Consider the following 14,973-nt stretch of genomic DNA (forward strand, 5'->3'; position numbering starts at 1 on the left):
CCAGCCAGTGACCGTGTGACAGCCTGGAGGAAGCGACCACGCCTCTCTCTCACACACCCCAGCGAGAGAGCTCCAAGGAGGGCAGGAGGTAGGACCGTGCTTCCCAAACTTGGCTGCAGGTTAGAATTACCCAGAAGCTTTTTACAAATATTCCTGCCGTGGTCCCAGTACACACCTTCAGATCCGAACCTTTCGGGCACAAAGCCAGGTACTGACATGTTTTAACAGCTCGCCCCCCCCGGGTGGCTCATCATACAGCCAGGGCTGAGAACACTAACTCAGGGGAAGGAGAGCCAACAGAGTCATCCAGCTGCCACAAATGTACTATACAGCTACCAATGCTGGACACTGGGGACACAGAGGAAGGCAACACAGCCTAGAGTCCGCCCTCACGAAGCTCCTGGCCCACAGGAGGACAAGGAGTCAAGTGATCCTGGCTCGGCCTCTGTGGATGCTGAGCTCCCGGGACTACTTACTCCCGTTTCTTCTCTGGGCGTTAGCTTTCCTGACAAGTGAGCCAACAGGCCAGGCCGGCGTGATCTCTGACCCTCACGCTCCTCGCCGCTCACCCCATTCTGACAGTATGTTGGCCGATGTGTCCTTTTTCTTCTTTTTTGGTAATAGTGGGGTTTTCTTTTTATTGTGGTAAAATACACAGAACATCAAATTCACCGTTTTAGCCTTTTGAAAGTGTGCAGATCAGCGGCACGAAGTACATTTCCCACTGCTGTGCAACCATCACCACCACCGTCCACCCACAGAACCTCATCTTCCCAAACTGAAACTGTCTCCATTCAACACTGTCTGCTCACTCCCCTCCCCACAGCCCCTGGCAAGCATCATTCTGCTTTCTCTCTCCGCAAATGTGAGGACTCCAGGAACCTCGGAGAAGTGGAAGCATCCACTATTTCTCTTTTTGTGTCTGGCTTATTTCACTTGGCATAATGTTCTCAAGGCTATTCTGCATTGTAGCAGGTTATCAGCATTTCATTCCTTTTTAAGGCTGACTAATATTCTGTTGCATGAATATACCCCACTTTGGGTATCTCTTCGCCTGTGGATGGACACATGGGTTGCTCCCACCTTTTGGCTACTGTGAATGCTGCTAAGAACATGGGTGTGCAGACAAGCTGTTTGAGTCCCTTCTTTCTATTCTTTGGGGTATATACCTGGAAGTGGAATTACGGATCATATGGTAATTCTATGCTTAATGTTTTAAGAACTGCCAAATTGTGTTCCACAGAGGCTGCATCATTTTACATTCCCACCAGCAATGGACAAGGGTTCCAACTTCTCCACGTCCTCGCCAACACCTGTTATTTTATGTCTCATCATGGTTGTGATTTGCACTTTCTAGTGACTTAGTGATGTTAAGCGCCTTTTCACGTGTTTATTGGCCATTTGTATACCTTCTATGGATGAATGTCTATTTGAGCCAATTTTTGAGTTAGGCAGTTTTGCTAAATCTGTTTATGGGTTCTGAAAGTTTTTTTTCTTTCTTTCTTCACGAAATCTTTAGGGTTTTCTACACATAAGATCATGTCATCTTGGTGAGTTGCATAAGCTCTTTACATATTCTGGATATTAATCCTTTATCAGATGTATATTTTTCAAATATTGTCTTCCAATCTATAGGCTGTCTTTTCTTTCCTTTTTTTTTTTTTAACATTTATTTATTTTTGAGAGAGAAATAGAGCACAAGTTGGGGAGGGGCAAACAGAGAGGGAGATACAATCTGAAGCAGGCTCTAGGCTCTGAGCTGTCAGCACAAGAGCCTGATGCGGGGCTCGAACTAAAGGACTGTAAGATCATGACCTGAGCCAAAACTGGATTAACCAATAGAGCCACCAAGGCATTACAGGCTGTCTTTTCACTCTCTTGAAAATGTCCTTTGATGCCCCAAAGTTCCTAATTTTGATTAAGTCCAATTCACCTACTTTTTTCTTTTGTTGCCTATGCTTTTGGTGTGATAGCCAAGAAATCACTGCTAAATCCAATGTCATGAAGCTATTTCCCTGTGTTTTCTTCTAAGACTTTTATAGTTTTACCTCTATGCTTAAATCTTTGACATATTTGAATTTTCCTATGGAATAAGGTAAAGGTCCAACTTCAGTCTTGTGTCAGTGGATATCCAGTTTTCCCAGCACCATCTGTTGAAAAGACTGTCTTTTCTCTACTGAAAGGTCTTGGCACCCTCGTCAAAAATCAATTGACCATGTGAGAGGGTTAATTTCTGGGCTCTCTATTCTATTCCATTGGTCTAGGTCTGTCCTTATGCCAGTACCACATTGTTCACTGTTCTGATGACAGTGAGTTTTGGAATCAGGAAGTGTGAGTCCTCCAAATGCCTTTCCTTTTCAAGGTTGTTTTAATTATTTGGAATCCCTTGAGATTCCATAAGAATTTTAGGATGGATTTTTCTATTCCTGCAAAAAATGTTGGTGGAATTTGATTGGGGCCATATTGAATCTGTAGCTCATTTTAGGTAGAATTATCATCTTAAAAATATTAAGTCTTCTATCCATGAATATGGGATGTCTTTCCATGTATTTATGTTTTCTTTAATTTCTCTTAACAATGTTCTGTGGCTTTTGTGTACAAGACTTTGCCTCTTTGATAATTCCTAAGGATTTTATTCTTGTTGATGTTATTATAAATGGATTTTCTGAATTTCCTTTTTAGATTGTTCACTGTATAGAAATAGCTGGTTCTTGAGTGTGGATTTTGTACCCTTCCATTTGGCTGAATCTGTTTATTAATTGTTTTTTGTTGTGTTTTTTTTCCCATGAAGTCTTTAGGGTTTTTTTTTCTACATACAAGGTCATGTCATCTGCAAACAGAGATAATTTTACTTCCTTTCCCATTTGGAATCTTTTTATTTCTTTTTCCTCCCTAACTGCTCTGGCTAGCACTTCCAGTACCTTGGTGAAGAGAAGCGGGTGAAAATGGGCATTCTTGGGCTAACACACACTTTTACAAAACCTGATCATATGCTGTAAGAACAAACAAAGCTGAAGAGAAGACCCATCTGAGTACTCACTGCACGGAAAAGTAGGTTATCTGCTGGGCGGGGCCGGGGAGGGTGTAAAAGCAAGAAGTACACCAGAATCCAGAGGACTCTGCAATCCAAGGGGCCTTGTATCTCTGCCTCCAGCCCTGAAGAAATCACCTTAGACTTCCCTGGTTGTAAAGCCTTCACACCAGCTAAGTCGCTCCAATCCCATAACCTTTCCAGAGCCTCCTTTCATACCATCCCCAAGTGATGCCCTGAGAGGAGCTTCCCAGCACTTGAAGGCATAGTCTATGCAAGGATGAGCTTTCAAAACCATTCTAATGCTAGCATTCTGAGTTTCTTCCAATCTCACTGGCTTGATGAGCCATAAATATATTCTTGGCTCCATATCTAAACCTGAAGCTGAATGAAGGCAGGGCATCTTCAGTTCCTCAGGAAGGCCCAACCTTATGCTGATGAGGGCCTTTTAGAAGTCAGATGATCACTGTAAACCCTTCCAAGGCCCCTGGGTGATAGGCCCTGGGCAGTCTGGCAAAAGTGGAACTAGGTTCCCAGCTGTTTCTGTGTTCTCCCTTTGGACTCTGAATCAGGAGAAATGGGCCATCATAGTGGAGAGTGGAGAGTGAACAGGGGGCTTGAACTCAGACTTTGGTGAATCCCAGTTCTGCCGTTTACTGTGTGACCCCAGGGCAGTAATTTGACCTGTCCAAGCCTTTCTGTCATCGATAAAGTGCTATACCAATAACAGCACTTCTCACAACAGTTGTTGTGAGACTAAACAACACATACAAAGCACCAGACAGAGCCTAGGATACAGACTTTCATTCCTCCACAAGCCGTGATAATGGCTATTGCTTTTATTATTTTTTTAAATGTTTATTTTTGAGAGACAGAAAAGGAGAGAGAGAGAGAGAGAGAGCGAGCACAGGGAGGGGCAGAGAGAGAGAGAGGGAGACAGAGGATGTGAAGCGGGCTCTGAACTGATTAGCAGTGTGCCTGATGTGGGGCTCAAACTCATGAACCACGAGATCATGACCAGAGCCGAAGTCAGACACTCAACTGACTGAGCCACCCAGGCGCCCCAGCTTTCATTATTACTGCAGCTTCTGTGAAAGGGATTCTGCTAACATTCCCCTGGGTGCCCCTTCCTTCAGCATTCCTGTGTCACCACTGCCACCTACAGGTAAATAGCTATCCACAGGCTGTGCCCAGCAGATTCAGTGCCCTAGGATCATACAAGTATCTCCAGCCTTCCTGTTTTCTGAGTTTCTGAGCCGGGAGAGCTCCATGCCCAGAAGCCACAAGGGGCTCCTGTTCCAGAAGGAAGCCCCCAAACAGCATGGCCCATCAGCAAGGTAAAGAAATAGCCACGGCACAATTTCCTGAGGAATCCAAATGTTAAAACTCCAAGAGGTGTGAGAGGCCATCCAATAAGAAGATTCCCCATGAGTTACTCAAAACAGGTATCACATTTCCTGGACTTCTAGAAATGGGGCATGGGGAGGGAGATATGGGGGGGTACAATGTTGCTGCTAGCTTCCCAATGACAGCTTCTTGCCCTCAAAGCTAGCACTGAAATACTGCTCTCAAGTCTTCAAGGAAACCAGCTCTCATTTCTATCACCAAAAAAAAAAAAAAAAAAGGAAGAAAGAAAAGAAAAGAAAAAAGAAAGAAATCCAAAGTCTACCAGGCACAACATTCTATTTGGGCCAGGTTCTTCACTTGTGTTACCTTATTTAGCCCTCCCCTCCCCCTCCAGGCAGGGTAGCCCCATTCTAACAGGTGAAGAGTATCATCAAGCCCAGATTGGTGACTAGTCCAACAGTGCATAGCTGGCAGGTAGCAGCACTGTCATGACCCAGGTCTTCCTGGTAGACCGCACCTTGGACTTGGACTCATCCCCAAACAGAGGACGGTGGGGCAAAGAAAAGCCTGTGGCCTCAGGAGTTCCTGGATGCAGGAACCCTCCTGACCACACAGATGAGGGCTTAAAAGACTCCTGGGGTCTGAAATGTAAAACAGAGTGCTGATAAAAGAAAGGTCAAGTCCAATTAGCTGCTGGATCCGTTTTTTCCCTTCTTTTTTAAATTTTTAAATAAACTTTTAACATGGGAATAATCTTATCTTTCCTGAAAAGTTGCAGAGATTATACAAACAGTCCCTATATGCCCTTCTCTTGGTTTCTGCGAATATTAACCTCTTACATAACCACTGTCCATTTATCAAAACTACAAATTACCACTGGCACAGTACTATTAACGAAACTCCAGACCAGACTTGGATTTCTCCAGTTTTCCACTCATGCCCCTTTCTGTCCACAATCCAATCCAGAATACCACACTGCGTTTAGTTTTCCCTTCTTTTTGATCTGTTTTCTTTAAAGATGGACAGACCCACAACATCCCGAACTTCTTCTCCTGTCTGGAGAGCTCAATTCCAAAGGGCAGCTCTGTCTGAGCCACAATTCCACGCCCTGGCCTAATTAGGACACCACATGCTCCCACTCCCCAAACAAAGGAGTCCTTCAGGCCAGCCAAACAACAGAGAAAATAGAAGCTTGTTAGCCACACAGGCCCGGGGCTGCTGATCCAAGTTCTTTTTTAACTGGAATTCCCTTGAGAGGGATCCACAGATTTTAAAATGCATTCGGGGTGTGTTCTCTAGAAGCAGAGCCACTGGTTTGATGTGCTCTCTTCTTTGTACTTAACTGGAATATTTTATGTGTGGAGTAAACGAGTGTGCGAGAGAGGAGCTGGGGGAAGACACGGATTGAGGGCTGGGGTGGCAGTGGGCAACTGGGGGGAGGAGAGGTCTCTGCCGAGGCCAGGGCCAGGCCCGGGCCAGGAGGAGGGTGTGGTAGTGGGCTGGGCCCAGCCCAGCCAGCCCAGCAGTTTGCTCTCGTAACAGCCAGGCAGGTGGGCCAGTGGACCACGGGGAAGGTAAAAGGTCCCGGGGGAGCTGGTGCTAAGGTTAGAGCTGCCTTAAAGCAGAGCAGATATGCTGCTGATTCCTTCTTCCCCAGAGTGCCTCTCAAGGGGCCGTGCACCCTGAGAGCAGACGGGCGCGCCTGCAAATTTCACTCCCTGTGCGCGGCCCGTGCTCAGCGACTCCTGATTATGGAGGCCTACGTCCTCGAGGAGACTGAATGCCAGCCCTCGGGGAGCGGGAACATGCAAGGCTACCCTAAGGCTTCTCAGTTTAATTCAAAAACTTTAACTGAGAGGCCTCCCCCCGCCAGGCACTGTGCTGGAGTGGGACAGAAAAATAAGCAAGACGGAGCCCCTGCCCTTAAGGAGGTCACCAGGCAGGAGACTTGCAAATAAGCAGCCAGTACAGAATGTGGGGAGTGTTCCAACAGGAGTGTGCGGGAGGGAGGAAAATAGGAAGACTGATGGGCAACAGATGACTGGGGGAATAGTTAATCACGCTGGAGAGAGGGGAGGAAGGGCCTGTGAAACAAAACGGCAGGAATCTGGAGGAGGAGGAAGGGTCCTCGCCCGCAGCACCAGCGAGCAGAGATGTGAGGACGGAAACGTCGGGCTGTGGTGAAGGGAAGCAGTGACAGGAGGCCAGCTGGGAGAGCCCTTTCATTTTCTGCAAGGAGTGTACGCTTTCCGCAGGAGGCAACGGACGGGCCTTTCCAACCCGAGTGACAAGAATATTTGCGTTTGACACAGACCCCTCTGGTAGCAGCGTGCGGGCTGTACTGGAGCACAGAGACTGCCGGCAGGAAGCAGGGGCAGGTTACCAGACCGGCTCGGTGGAAAAGCGGAGACAGGAAGGGCATTTGGTCAAGGGCATGGCTGTGAATTTGGTGTTGTAGGCGTCAGTCCTGAGTCATTGGACCCTGGGCACAGGTCTTAAACTCTCTGAACTACAGTTCGGTCTGCCATGAAAGGGGGCCAAAGAGTTGCAACGCCTCAGCGGAGTGGTCGTGAAGATTAGAGTGACTGATACAAAACACCAGATGGGGAACCCAGCACACAGGGAGAGTATGGGGAATATGAACTACAATTCTAAACACACGCCTTCCGCGCCCTGGACCTGGGGGAAGACTGAATTCGCGTGCAGAGGGCAGAGGCGGGGGTAACAGTCTTCAAGGCAGAGGCTGAGGAGGCCACCCTAAGTCCCTCCTAGAGGGACCGTGACAGGGCTGCACTCTGTTGGCCAGGCACCAATCGGCCTACTAGACCAGCCAGAGACCACAGGCATCATCCCGAACCAAACTAAAAAGGAAGGTCTCCTTTCTGCCTCAAAGAGCGATTACAAAATTCCAAGCCCAAGCTGGGAGAAAGACTCCCCAAAGTTCCCCCGGGCTCACTCCTGCTGTGCTCAGTAAAGCCAGAGTGCTTTGACTAACTCCTGCAAAGCGCTGTCCTTCAGAACTAGGTAAAGAGAAACACTCTCCCTGCAGTCAAAGGCATTTGTGGGGAGCAGTCAAAGGCAACCCAGCAGAGTAAGGCTCAACTATAAGCTAGTCTTACCATCTGGAGGCCTTGTCTTGGGAGGCATAGCGGCTAATAAAAAACAGCCCCGGTAAAACAATAAAGTTAAATTCTTACTCTTAAATTAACACACTGTTAAAAGAATAACACGCACTGCTAGGAAGGTTGATGTGAAACCAGAACATCAGGTTCTTGAAGGTAGCATACATTTAAGAACTCTTTGGAAAAACAACTTGGACAATAGCTATCAAGGGGTATGCTGTAAAAGATTCCAATCCTTTGACCTAATACTCTCTTTAGGACTCCACTTAAAGAAACATCTCAAAGAAAAAAGCCACCCACCCCAGCAATTCTCCTCATAGACATACACACCCAAGAGACATGAAAACGTATGTCCACACAAAAACCTGTACATGAATGTTCATGACAGCATTAATGTAACAGCCAAAAAGTTGAAACCGCCCAAACGTCTATTGAGTGAGAAAAAGATAAACAAAATATGGCATATCCATACAATGGAATAATACTTGGCAATACAAAGGAACGAAATTCTGATATGTGTTTCAACATGGATGAACTTAGAAAACATTATGCCAAGTGAAAGAAGCAAAACATAAAAGGACAAATACTGTGGCTCGGTCGGTTACATGTCTGACTTCAGCTCAGGTCATGTTCTCATAGTCTGTGGGTTCGAGCCCCACATTGAGCTCTAAGCTGATACCGTGGAGCCTGCTTCAGATCCTCTGTCTCCTCTCTCTGCTCCTCTCCTGCTCGCCTGCTCTCTCTCTCTCTCAAAAATAAACATTAAAAAAAAAAAAAAAAGGACAAATACCGTATGATTGCACTTACGTGAGGTATCTAGAATAGTCAAATTCATAGACTCAGAAAGCAGAAGGGTGGCTGCCAGGAGCAGCAGGGAGGTTAATGGGGAGTTGGTGTTGAATGGATATAGTGTTTCAGTTTGGGAAGATGAGAAAGTTCTGGAAATGGATGGTAGAAATGGTTGTACAATAATGTACACTTAATGCACTTAATGTACTCGATGCACATAGGGGTGGGGCAGAGGGGGGGAGAGAGAGAGAATCTCAAGCAGGCACCACACCAGTGCAGAGCCTGAAGTGGGCTCGATTTCACAACCATGAGATCATGACTTGAGACAAAAATCAAGACCCAGACACTTAAATGACTGAGCCACCCAGGTGCTCCATGTTACATTTTTAATGGGAAAAAAAGACCACAGGTTGTATGAGTCCATGAATACAAAATGTCCAGAAGAGGCAAATCTATGGAGACAGAAAGTAGATTAGTGGTTGCCTAGGGTTGAGACGGGAATTAACTGCTAATGTGTATGGGATGATAAAATTGTTCCACAACTGATAGAGGTGACGGCTACACAACTCTGCAAATATGCTAAAAACCACTGACTTGTACGCTTCAAATGGGTGAATTGCCTACTATGGGAATTATATCTCACCAAAGCTGTTGAAAAAAGGGGAAAAGGCGACACACAGGAACATGTTCAATATAGAATTATTTAAAATTCACAACACTAGAGGCGCCTGGGTGGTTCAGTCGGTTGGGCATCTAACTCTTCATTTCGGCTCAGGTCATGATCGCATGGTTAGTAGGACCGAGCCCCGTGTGGGGCTCTGCGCTGATAGCATGGAGCCTACTTGGGATTTTTCTCTACCTCTCTCTCTCTGCCTCTCCCTAGCTCACGCACACATGCCTGCATCCTCTCTCTCAAAAAAATAAATAAACTTAAAAAGAATAAAACTCACAAAACTCAAATATGAAATCGAAAAAGGATGGCTAAGGAAATTATGGTACATTTATCAACTCAACTGAGTATCATACAGCCATTATTAAAATCACATAGAAGCATTTTATGATGGCATAAAGCAAACAAGACACAAAACTGTTTAAAACAAACAAAAAAAAGATGCACCAGATAGAAGGCCTGGGAGTGAAACAGAAAAAAGTGAAAATAATCCGTATCTTGAAGCATTTGGCATAGAGACATATCTTTTAAAACGTGTTCTGTCATCAGGGACGCCTGTGTGGCTCAGTCAGTTAAGTGTCCAACCCTTGATTTCGGCTCAGGTCATGATCTCACGGTTCATGAGTTTGAGCCCCGTACCGGGTTTTGACGGACAGCACAGAGTCTGCTTCAGATTCCCTGTCTCCCTCTCTCTCTGCCCCTCTCTAGCTTGTGCGCTCTCTCTCTCTCTCTCTCTCTCTCTAAAAATGAATAAACATCAAAAATTTTTAATGAGTTCTGTTATTATTGTTTTATAAACAAAGAAAGGGAATATTGTACCGCAACAGACTGAGAAATAAAATGGCAAGTTCATAACCAAAACTAAAACCCAGTTATTTAAATTCTTCCATCAAAAATATCCAGGCACCAGGAGCGCCTGGGTGGCTCAGTCAGTTAGTGTCTGACTTCGGCTCAGGTCATGATCACACGATCCGTGAGTTCGAGCCCCGCATCTGGGTCTGGCTCTGTGCTGACAGCTCAGAGCCTGGAGCCTGCTTTGGATTCTGTGTCTTCCTCTCTCTGACCCTCCCCCATTCATGCTCTGTCTCTCTCTGTCTCAAAAATAAACAAACATAAAAAAAAAAAAAAAGCCAGGCACCAGGCATAAGGCTGTCCTGAACATAAGTAAACCTTTTTATTGACTCTAGGGACTATTTTCCCTAAGAATAAAAGCCCTCTTACCCTAAGATCTAAAAGGCATTTGCATCCTGACCAAGCCTATTAACTCCCCCTTTTCCTAGACTGGGTTACTCATGACTTGGTTTTTCTTTTGAACCAATTTGTTTGTTTGTTTGTTTATTTTAATATTTATTTTTGAGAGAGTGCAAGCAGGGGAGGGACAGAGAGAGGGGGACAGAGGATCTGAAGTGGGCTCTGTGCTGACATGCTGACAGCAGTGAGCTTGATGTGGGGCTCAAACTCACGAACTGCGAGATCATGACCTGAGTCAAAGTCAGACGCTCAACCGACTGAGCCACCCAGGTGTCCCATGACTCGATTTTTCACCACCTAGTAGGGGCCCCAGCTAGTCAAGAAGGAGCAAACAGAGAGCAAGCTGGGCTGGCAGAGGGGAGGTGCAGACATGATATACACATGTGATTAGCATTCCAAAGACAGATACAACAGGGTTCTGAATCATCTGGGAAATTGCTCCTATCCATCAACATAGAAAAATCAGGAATATCAACATTGAGAACAAACAGGGAGATTACATTTAAATGTAACCATATTTAAATATGAAGAAGAGACCAGACACAGCATGTATTCCTACTTGTACAATATTCAGAGCTAACAGACTTATCACACACAGGTTGTATAACTTATTAATGACAACGTGACTTTAAACAGTGGCTCTAACTGGGTCACCTTGAATAATACCAAACAAAGCCTGCCAAGGGAAACATGCAAATAAGATGATCATGTGGGGAATCCAATGGGGAATAGGCATTTTCCTAGCATCTAGGAATTTTTATTGTAGAAAAAGAAACATAGTACCTAGCTTCTTTAGCACCGAAGAAACAGCATGAGGATATTTCATTCTTCAATGGAGCGGAGTCCAAAGGGAGAAATGAGCCTGACGTTTTCTGCACATCGCACCCAAGTCAGGCTGGTATGTGGATATGGCAGTGCAGTCAGATTTATCCGAGGAAGCCTGAGCAACGGGTGGATAGCACCTATCACCCCGTGTAGCACATGCAGCACGAATCACACAAGACAAGTAGCAGAGGCCCTGAAAAGAGGCCTCTCCCCTCGCATTCTCTGAGGCCAGGACCCGCAGGCAGGGCACCCTTTTCCCTAAAGCAATCCCAGCCTCCGAACCGCTTGTCAAGTGAAACCTTCCCTCCTGTACACACCGGAGCAAACAGCCATTTGGCCTCCTGAAAATGGTCACAGAAAGTATTGGGGAGGGGCGCCTGCGTGGCTCAGTCAGTTAAGCATCCGACTTCGGCTCAGGTCATGATCTCACGGTTCGTGAGTTCGAGCCCCGCGTCGGGCTCTGTGCTGACAGCTCAGAGCCTGGAGCTTGTTTCAGATTCTGTGTCTCCCTCTCTCTGACCCTCCCCCGTTCATGCTCTGTCTCTCTGTGTCTCAAAAGTAAACAAACGTTAAAAAAAAAAATTAAAAAAAAAAACACAAAGTATTGGGGAATCTTAATCTTTCACCTGATGACTGGATATTTTACGTTAGGAATTTTGGTTAATTTTTTTAGATGGGATAATGAAGCTATGAGTATAGTTTTAAAAGGTTCCTAAATGTGTTTACCAAAGGAAAAAAAAAATAATAAAAATAAAAGGTTCCTTATCCTTTAGAAACACACACTTAGGTATTTAAAGATGCAATTATATGATGTCTGGGGTTCACTGCAAAACAATCCAGGAAAGGAGATGGGGTGGGGGAGGGCGGTGTAGATGAACTGAATCGGCTATAAGTTGATAGCTATCCAAACTTGCTAATATGTGTGAGTTCATCATCACAGCCTCTCTTTTCTGTACATGTCTGAAAATTTCCCTAATAAAAAGAAAAGAACATTCAGTAGGAAAGGCATAAAACCATTCATAACTTTGACCCAGCAGTATGCCCCGAAGGAAATAAGTTAGGGGGAGGGGAGAGCTGATTCTGCAGATGCCTAATTGCGGAAAAACTCCGTTACTCCCAACAAATGAGACGATGGCCAAGCAGCGAGGGTACATCAATAAGGCAAAAATGCTACGTAGCTTTTTAAAATGATAAATACTTTGGCCTCGTGGCTAAGTGGAAATCGGTAAAGGAATGCTAAATGAAAAACAGGCAGCATGAAATATTATGTGCATACTAATCACCAGAAGGTAAAATGCGTGCTCACATAATGAAAAGGGTCAAAAGAGAACACAGGAGGCTACCTCCTTCCTTTAACAACCTCCTGCCTCCGCTCCGTGAGGCCCCCAACACCCTGCACACACACACGCACGCGCACACACACACACACACACAGACCGGCTGAATTAATTGCGTTCTTCTGGGACCCACAGCCCTGGCTTGTGGATTCTCTCCAGCCCCTATCACCATGCAATGGCTCTTCCTGGACCTGCTGCCCCCAGTGCTCCAGGAATTCTATCAGCACACAGTAGGTACTCAATAAATGCTTGTCCATCAGATTAGAACAGAAATAGCTGCTGTCTATGTCTTAGAGGTTTGGGTTTGTTTTGTTCTGTTTTTTTCTGTAGAGCTGTTTACATCCACAGTAACCATTCAGGAAAGGCATTTCTCAGTGACTACCAGAGAACAAAGCTTCCCTTTCTGGTTCACAAAGTGCTTCTGCCGCCGTGGGAGAGCAAGGCAAAACAAAGTCAAGTGACTTCCGGGTCCGGAGCCTCCCTGGACCACAGAGAAAAGCCTCATTTTGTTTTGCGAGCTTGTCCTAAGTCTCAGTGCTATGGTTCCTAATCCCAAGTCTGGAGATATTCCCCAAGTACAGCTTGGAGAACAGGCCTTTCCTAAACCACCTGAAAGGGGAAACGCTGTGTGGCTGCTCTCAGTGGCTGGAGCAGCGGTGAAGGGCAAGAGCAAGAGCACAGCCGGGAGACATAAAGGCCGCGAGTGCACAGCAGCCCCAGGCTGGGAGGACAAGAACTGCCCATCGAGGCTGGAGATGGCACTTGAGTTTAAAGGGCTCTGCAGGCAGCTGCACAGCCGGCCCCAAGACCTTCCAGGGCGGCTCCCACCCAGTCTGGGTGTTTTCCAGCCTTCTGCTTAGAGCTGCTTCGAGCAGCAGGTTCTGGGGGAAGTGGTTTCATACGGATATTCAAGAATGTTGGGAAGAAATCCATAGGTCATTTTTCATAGCCGTGGTTCGTAACTGTTTTTGGATAAAATGTTGAAGAATATATTCCCTTTGAGAATCGGGTAAGACCTTCCCAGAAAAGTGCACACACGTACACAATTCTGCACACACTTTCAACAGGTTCTTCAAGAACTCCTGACCCCGGTCAGAGACCACTCCTGCCCTAGAGGGTCTCAGGCGCTTTAGCCGCTGCTATTAATAAAACACTTTAAAAAAGGCTAATGGCAACATGAATTTCCACTACAGCAAGGCAGCTGTGATATGTGAGGTACCGGCATAAAGTGATGTGCAGCAGGTCTCTGGGGAGGGGCCTGTGGCTTCACAAAGACCACCAGGAATGACACAGAGGGCCCATGCCTGGGCTCCCAGAGGAAGGCAACGTATAGCTAAGACAATCTACCCTGGATCTTCAGACATGAGACCGCCAAGCCTGACATCCTCAGGGCCTGTGGACCCTGAGATGGTCTCTTTTCGTTGGACTGGCAAGCCGACACCCGACTCATCATGCAGTGTCAATTTACCGAGGGTTTCCTTAAATGCTCCAGAAAGTGGGGTGTAGAAAACTGCCGACACGCTGTAACTGTAATTCCTTCCCCTAATTAGAGCCAAAACATTGGGTCCCAGTGGTCCTGGGGAATGACCAAAGCAGAGACTGCTGTGACATGGAAGAAAAGGTGGTCTGGGCATGGGAAGGACAACTTCAACTTGGCAGGGGCAAGGGGGGGGGTGCTGCAGAGAGCCCCTACAGCAGACACACACATGTGGCAGGCCCCTCATGACAATCTGAGGCCTCCCTAGACCCCTGGGGTTCCCAGCGACTAACTAATGCCATCCGCTGTCCCAAAGATACAATGCCCTTCCCAGCAGCCTCTTGCAAGCAGCCCATCAAGACGCCACAGAAGCTTTTGTCACTCACAGTCCTGTTGCAGCTCCTTGTCGCCCTGTAACAGTGCAACAAGTCAGTCTAAGTTTCTTCTTACCTAGCATTAAAATATACTTAAAGAATATATCCTGCCTACTTCCAAAAAGAATTTCAGGTAGTTTTTAATAATTTATACCCAAGGCAGGGGCGCCTGGGTGGCACAGTCGGTTAAGCATCCGACTTCAGCCAGGTCACGATCTCACGGTCTGTGAGTTCGAGCCCCGCGTCAGGCTCTGGGCTGATGGCTCAGAGCCTGGAGCCTGTTTCCGATTCTGTGTCTCCCTCTCTCTCTGCCCCTCCCCTGTTCATGCTCTGTCTCTCTCTCTCTCAAAAATAAATAAACGTTGAAAAAAAAATTAAAAAAAAATAATTTATACCCAAGGCAAATAAAATAAAGTAAAATAAAATAAAATAAAATAAAATAAAATAAAATAAAATAAAAGCAAGACTGGAAATCACATGAAACGAAAGATGAATTTTTTTTTTAATGTTTATTTTTGAGGGAGAGACAGAGCGTGAGCCAGGGAGGGGCAGAGAGAGAGGGAGACACAGAATCCAAAGCAGGCTCCAGGCTTTGAGCTGTCAGCACAGAGCCTAATGCAGGGCTCAAACTCATGAACCCTGAGATCATGACCTGGGCCGAAATCAGACGCTCAACCAACTGAGCCACCCAGGCGCCCCTGAAAGATGAAATTTTGACCAAGAACTGGAGAGATAAGACAGTAATTACAA

The 14,973-nt window shown here is 46.1% G+C and overlaps 1 protein-coding gene and 1 long non-coding RNA gene across 6 annotated transcripts in view; one reads left to right on the forward strand and one right to left on the reverse strand.

Moving 5' to 3' along the window:
• The window catches only part of TOM1L2 (target of myb1 like 2 membrane trafficking protein), a 120,993-nt gene that overhangs the window by 64,929 nt on the left and 41,091 nt on the right, over positions 1 to 14,973 (reverse strand). The window lies entirely within an intron of this gene.
• LOC121015806 (uncharacterized) lies at positions 11,551 to 12,008 on the forward strand. The gene is made up of 2 exons (XR_005783975.1): positions 11,551 to 11,743; positions 11,793 to 12,008. It is a non-coding gene; the product is annotated as an uncharacterized LOC121015806 (long non-coding RNA).

Source organism: Herpailurus yagouaroundi, unplaced genomic scaffold (genome assembly GCF_014898765.1).
Source record: "Herpailurus yagouaroundi ecotype Mexico unplaced genomic scaffold, PumYag 208, whole genome shotgun sequence".
NCBI lineage: Eukaryota > Metazoa > Chordata > Mammalia > Carnivora > Felidae > Herpailurus > Herpailurus yagouaroundi.